The sequence below is a fragment of the Nipponia nippon genome, unplaced genomic scaffold (assembly GCF_047370975.1).
Source record: "Nipponia nippon isolate SJK-2023a ecotype South Korea unplaced genomic scaffold, ASM4737097v1 scaffold_4, whole genome shotgun sequence".
Classification (NCBI taxonomy): Eukaryota; Metazoa; Chordata; class Aves; order Pelecaniformes; family Threskiornithidae; genus Nipponia; species Nipponia nippon.
The window spans coordinates 113,242,125-113,248,124 of NW_028262358.1; the positions used below are offsets into that span (position 1 = coordinate 113,242,125).

At 37.6% G+C, this 6,000-nt stretch overlaps 1 long non-coding RNA gene across 1 annotated transcript in view; it reads right to left on the reverse strand.

The window, feature by feature from the left end:
- LOC148053471 (uncharacterized) overlaps positions 1–5,774 on the reverse strand; it is a 35,626-nt gene extending 29,852 nt beyond the window's left edge. The window contains exons 1-2 of the long non-coding RNA XR_015709001.1: positions 5,752–5,774; positions 4,471–4,598 (exon numbers count right to left, since the gene is read on the reverse strand). This is a non-coding gene — a long non-coding RNA (uncharacterized LOC148053471). The remainder of the gene's footprint in view (positions 1–4,470; positions 4,599–5,751) is intronic.
- Between the last annotated feature and the right edge of the window lie 226 nt (positions 5,775–6,000).

Here is a 6,000-nt window from a genome sequence, read left to right on the forward strand (position 1 = left end):
GTGAGGTACAGCTCTGTTTAATGGTGAAAAAGGATCCAGAAAACAAAGGAAAACTTTATTTATATATATATATATATATAAAACCTGTATCTTTTGTATCCTAGTAAAATTAATTCCCCACTTCTTTTTCTTCAATAATTTCTTAAGCTACCACATATTTTTCCTTTTTTTTCTGAAAGTGGCAGGACATTGTTTCAGTAACTAGGTAGCAGTTAACAGCAGGTCTCCTTGACAGATCTGCAAGGAAGAGTTATGACTGTTTTCTGCCTCCTGCAAACTTACCTAATTACAAGTGGCTTTCCTTTGACATCCCTGTTAGAGTGGGACAACAATTCTTGCAAGAGAAGTGGACCACTGAAAATATTCCAAACATTAAAGACTGAAGAATTTTTATTTCTTCTCACTCAAGCCTAGCAGAGATTTGAATACATAAAATGTATTCAAGATCACAGCTTCTCTGCATGTGACAAAGATTGGAAATTGAAACACAAACAATGCCTAGCTGTAAATATATACATTCATATATATACTATACTTGAAAATCTATATATATGTATGTCTATATAAATGTGTGTGTGTATAATGTTGAACATGGGTTGTAGTTAGAAATGAAACTGGCTTTCATAGCTGAGCTTGGAGCTGGCTAGTTAATTCAATGTGTTATGGTACCACGCTTCTATGAAAGGTCTTTTCTCTAACAGTGCTATCCTGCTAGTGCACATACTGTTTAGCCTTGATGCCTCAGAAAAAATATGTCCTCGAGTGGAGTTCTTGTCCTATGCGCTGCAGAGGAAGCATTTTTCAGTTATATCAAGGCTGCTTCCTCAGCCGGGATTTAACAAACGGGCACATTAACCCCAAGCCTGGGTGACTAACCTGATTTTCAACCTATACAACGCTTTGTATATCAGGAGAATTCTCCTTCAGAGATCTGCTCCTGCTTTCTTTGATAGGAAACTTTCATTAATTTCAACAAGACTGATAAAGAATATATATATATATATATATAAAGATTAAATTAGCTTACTGCTGAAGTGTAATTATCATATCTATGACAAACTTCTTTTAGCATACGACCTGGCATAACATATTTTGGGCCTTAAAACAAAAACAATGATCAGTTCTTTATAATGAATTATCTAATAGGGAATAGAGATAGGATGGATTTTAGGCACCAATGTTGTGGAGAGGTAACAACCTTTAATTAGGTTTTCCTTTGTTCACCTCATGTCTAATGAAGCAGCAAATTCACAGTTCAGTAGCAAATGAGAGGTAATCAAAAGAAAAATACTCATTTGTTTAACTTGTGCTCATGTCTTTTTCAGATGAAAATCTTTTATTATTGTTTGCTTTTCACTTCTTTCACAGGAAGAAGAATAGATCTTGTAGATTAAAAAGCCCCAAAACAAGTATTCAGAACTGGCACCCTGTCAAAACTTTCGGATTGAGAAAATCTTGTATAAAATGTTGGAACCTCTTTGGTCTTCAGTTTCTGTGAGAAAAATAAAGGGTCATTACCTTCTCCTCTTATAAATCAACTGTTTGATTCCCATAAGACAAGTGGTTTGTATGCCACTTCCAGTGCAAGGTGACATAGAGAGGGAACACCTCTTCAAGCGGCCAAGTGTAATCTCTGCATGTTAGGGACCCAGCTGATAGAAAGTGCAGCTGGCACTGTTAGGAGAAAGAAAGTCATTATCTTCTCCCTCAGTAAAGATAACTTTCCTGCATCCCGGAAATATCCAGATGCTTTGAAGGCCCTCTCAGGATGATAACAGCAAGCCTACAAAAGCAATGCATATGGCACTCAAACCATTCTGGAGATTTCTTGGCATTTAGGTGGTACTAAACTGAGTTACAAACTGACTTTTTCCCTATTCTAAGACTGCCCCTAACTATGGCTGCAGATTTGGATGAAGGCTTTTCACAATTTTGGACATGTTTCAGCAACCTGTTCTTTCAATTACTGATTCTTACTAAATATGCCCATTCTGCTTCTCTGTAAGAAATAAAAAGAATGTTATTTAGAATATTCTTATGTATAGAGTATCTAGTTACCTCAATAGCTAAAACTCACATTAATTTTCAACTTTGGGATGCTGTATTTAACCCTCTTGATGTTTGGTAAATAGCCTGCCAAACTATGTCTTCTGGTATGCAAACCCATGGTAAATCATGTTAAATCTGTGGAGTGTTTATGATGGTATAACTGAAAGTAAAATCTATTCCTTTATATGTAAGTAATATTATTAAAAGAAAAATAAAGAGAATCTCTTAGAAATTGCTTTCTAGCTCAAAATATCTATTGCAGAATTGCTTCTTGTTCAGTAATGTAAGGTTCAGAGTGTAATGGAAATGAATGGGTAGAATCACAGAATAGAAGTGGTGGTTGTTTTACAGGAGCTGCTCTCAAAGTAGTTCTTAGTATGTGCATCACCAATACAAATTGTTGCTTTGAGCCAGCTCTGCAGACCTTTAAGTGGTGATTGTATAGTTTTCTGAGCTCCATAGGTCTCTTTGAGCATAAATGTTCTTTCTTAGGGACTAAACATGTGCCTGTGCTCTTCTTGGCTCATTAGGCTTAGTTCTTGACTGGAGAAAAATATTCAGTGATGGCATCATTTAAATAACTGTAGGCTGTAGAGCTTCAAAAAGAGAATGCATTCACAGTAGATGACACAGATTTGCAACCTTTCTTATGCCCTTTTTATGGAAATGAAATGCAAGGCTGACTTAAAATAATTAATGCTAGAAAGTGAGGGTTGATTACCAGTTAAGAGGAACATGTTGTTTCAGTCCCGTCTTTTTTCTTTCTCTTTCAGGACCTCTCAGATTCACATTTATATTGTTATAGGTGTTATACTTAAGCTGTACTGTTTGTGGCCTTGTTTCCTAAAGTTGGACATTTTCTTCAAAAAATATAATAAATAGAGCTGAGGTCGAGATTGCTAAGGATTGCAGCTTGAGAGACATGTTCCCCCACAATGTTAACTGAATTTAAGCCCTGAGTATAAAAGTGTGTAACTGAATTTGGGGAAATTGCATATATATTCTCCCCCTCAGCCTTCCCTCTATGACCCTTAAAATATTCCTTCAAGAGTTAATTGTCTCTGCCATGAGGGACAAGGGCTTACAGTATCAGTGCTATCAGGGAAATTGAGTTAGGAGAGATGTTTAAGCTCACTGAGTGGGCAGGTGAGAACCAAAAGACCTCAGAGAGCATCCGCTATATGGCATCGGTGCATCTGAAAACAAACCACTGTGTTAATGACCATTGAGTGAACCTCTCACTGCCCAGGCCAATGGGCATAAAACTCTTGATTAGTGTGGTGGTACCCATGGACCATGAGAAGCATTCATTTCCTGACACTGTGAAAGGGTATCACCAACATCAGTTTGAGCAGGCTGTACTATCTTCAAATATTAGTTAATCTAAGTCTTGGGGAAAAAAAAGTTTAAGATAATACATATACCACAAAGAAAGTTCCCTCTCCAACAACAGTAGTTAGTTTAGTTTGTTTTCATGCCACAATTTAAAAGGAAACACTCACCACCACCACCAGCCACCAAACATAAACTAAGCTTGATTTTCTGTTGCATTTTATGTCCCTTGTGCTGCTTCAGGGCAGGTTTTTATTGTAAGAAACTAGTGAAACAATATGTTTGTAGATAGTAACTTCTTATTGCTACAACCTGCCTGACCCATCAGCCTGGGTGTAAAGAGTGGGATGAGCAAGGCAGGATATGACAGAGCTCCTGCTGCTTTTCAGAGACACAAAGACGACACTTGAGCAGTGTAATACAAAATGCAGCGTCCATAGCTAACGTTGTCACATCCCTTTTGCATCCCATGTACAATCAAGCCACAGTTCACCCTGTAGTGAACATAAAAACTGGAATAAACAAGGTCAATCTTATTTATGAAATATTTGAGGATACTCTAAGGTGAAAGTGTGACATGAGGGTAAAGAGCACAATCTGCCTCATCCTATAGATATGCATAAATGTAAAGATAAATCGGAGGACAGACAGTGTTCGTCTTTACCAACATTAGATTAGACTAACATATAGACTTCTTTCTTTTGGCCAGCAGAAGAAGATCCAGTGAAGACAGAAAAAGCCAATGACAGAGGGCTGTGTAAGCCACTGATAAGTGCTCTTCCTGCACCCAGGTACTTCTGTGGAATGCTTTTTCCCCATCTACAAAGCCAGCTTTAGTAATCCCTCTTCCCATCAGCCCTCCACAAGAGTAGCAGTATAGACATGCGACCTAGCCCCAAATAACACTGCTAGCACAGCTTACTATAGATGATAACAAAATCATCTAGTCCTAGACAAAGAATTATACCAGACTGATTTTCCTAGCTCGTACACCCAAACTACACCCTTTTCCCCTAGAACTGAGACAAAATTGCTTTGAAACAGTAGTATGACCTGGAAGAGTTAGCTGTTTTATGAACTGCAACTTACTTTGTCACACCTCCGGCTCTGCAATAGGATTGTCATACCAGGCACTGTCATAATAAGTAGAGTTTGAAATGGAAGGTTTCTTCTAGGCCAGGTGTGTAGCTAAAGAGATGTTTGCCCTGGAGACAAATCTGAAGAAGGAAAGGGAAAAAGTCAGCGAAGCAGATCCGTTTTCTTACGAATAAGCAATTTAAAAAGTCATTTATTAATTAATGTAATGAAGAATTCATTTTTAAATCTGGTTGTTTCTTATTTCAACCTCTTTTACAATTAGAAAGGTAAAAATAGTAATTATATGGATATTTCATTTCTTAACTAAAAATATACTGCTCGTGCCAATCATCCATCTCTGCTTAACTCTTGATAGCACAAGCCATGTCTGACAGCTGTTTGTAACCGAGCTGTCTTTATTTGCAGTTCCACATACAGTGTCATGGAATTAGCCAAGCTATAGCATTTCCTGACTTAAATCTCAGCAATTAAAGACCCATGCTTTACCTGAATGTACTTAGATTCTGTATTTAAAAGGTATTGACTTTTATTGGAGAAATCATAAATGTTTGATTCCATCAATACCATTTTTTGCTTAGAAAACTCTTGTCCTAATACTGTCCCGGTGTGACCCCAGCTAGCTCACAGGTTTTCATGCCATAAACAGAGTTTAGCACATCTACTGGCACAGGGGGTCACAATAAAAGTGCTGCCAGACCCTTTTAGAGAGCTATCCACACAACATGGTGTCATGTTAGCGTGTGTCCAAAAGCAGTATGTGGTGGCAGGAACTACACAAATACCTTTTTTACTGAAATAAAACCTGAAAAAGCTGCTATCAATTTCTACGCATTAAGCTTGCAAGGAAAACCTCTTGGCGGGTTCATTTCACGAAACCTGCTCACAGCAAAGGACACTGATCGTATCTCCCCAAACCAAGAGTGCGTGTTTCCATATAAACTCTTGCCATATCAGAAGTACATCATGCTACATAAACACAGGGTCATGTGGTCAGCCATTAACTTAAATGAAATGAGTTACAGAGAGGTGTGACTCTGAGTTCACAAGCAAAATGCCTTCCCTTTCATGATCGCTAATGTAATAACGAAACTATCCACTTTTTTTAAATATACAGAAAAGAAACAAAACCCACACATTTGAGGCATCAGGAAATGATTCATCTCATATAATATTTAATCCCCACACATCAAAGTATTACTTGCATGCCTTGCATTCCTTGTCTTCTCTAGTTATTTACACTCTGCTAAAACTGACATTTAGAAAATAACTAACCTCTGTTATCCAGCCACAGGCACTTCACTCATCATGAAAGAAGGAAGTTCACTAAGATTGAAATTATTGAGACCAGGAGTGATACATGTGACAGGAAGTTTATTAAAGACCAAGAACAAAGTTTCCTTCACTTGGCTGCAATGCAGATCTTTTATCCGTGGCACAAATCTCACTTTTTTTCCAGATATCACTAGATTTGTATGATGTGGAGATACTTTGCCTTTTAATGTCCTAGTGACATCAGCAGGA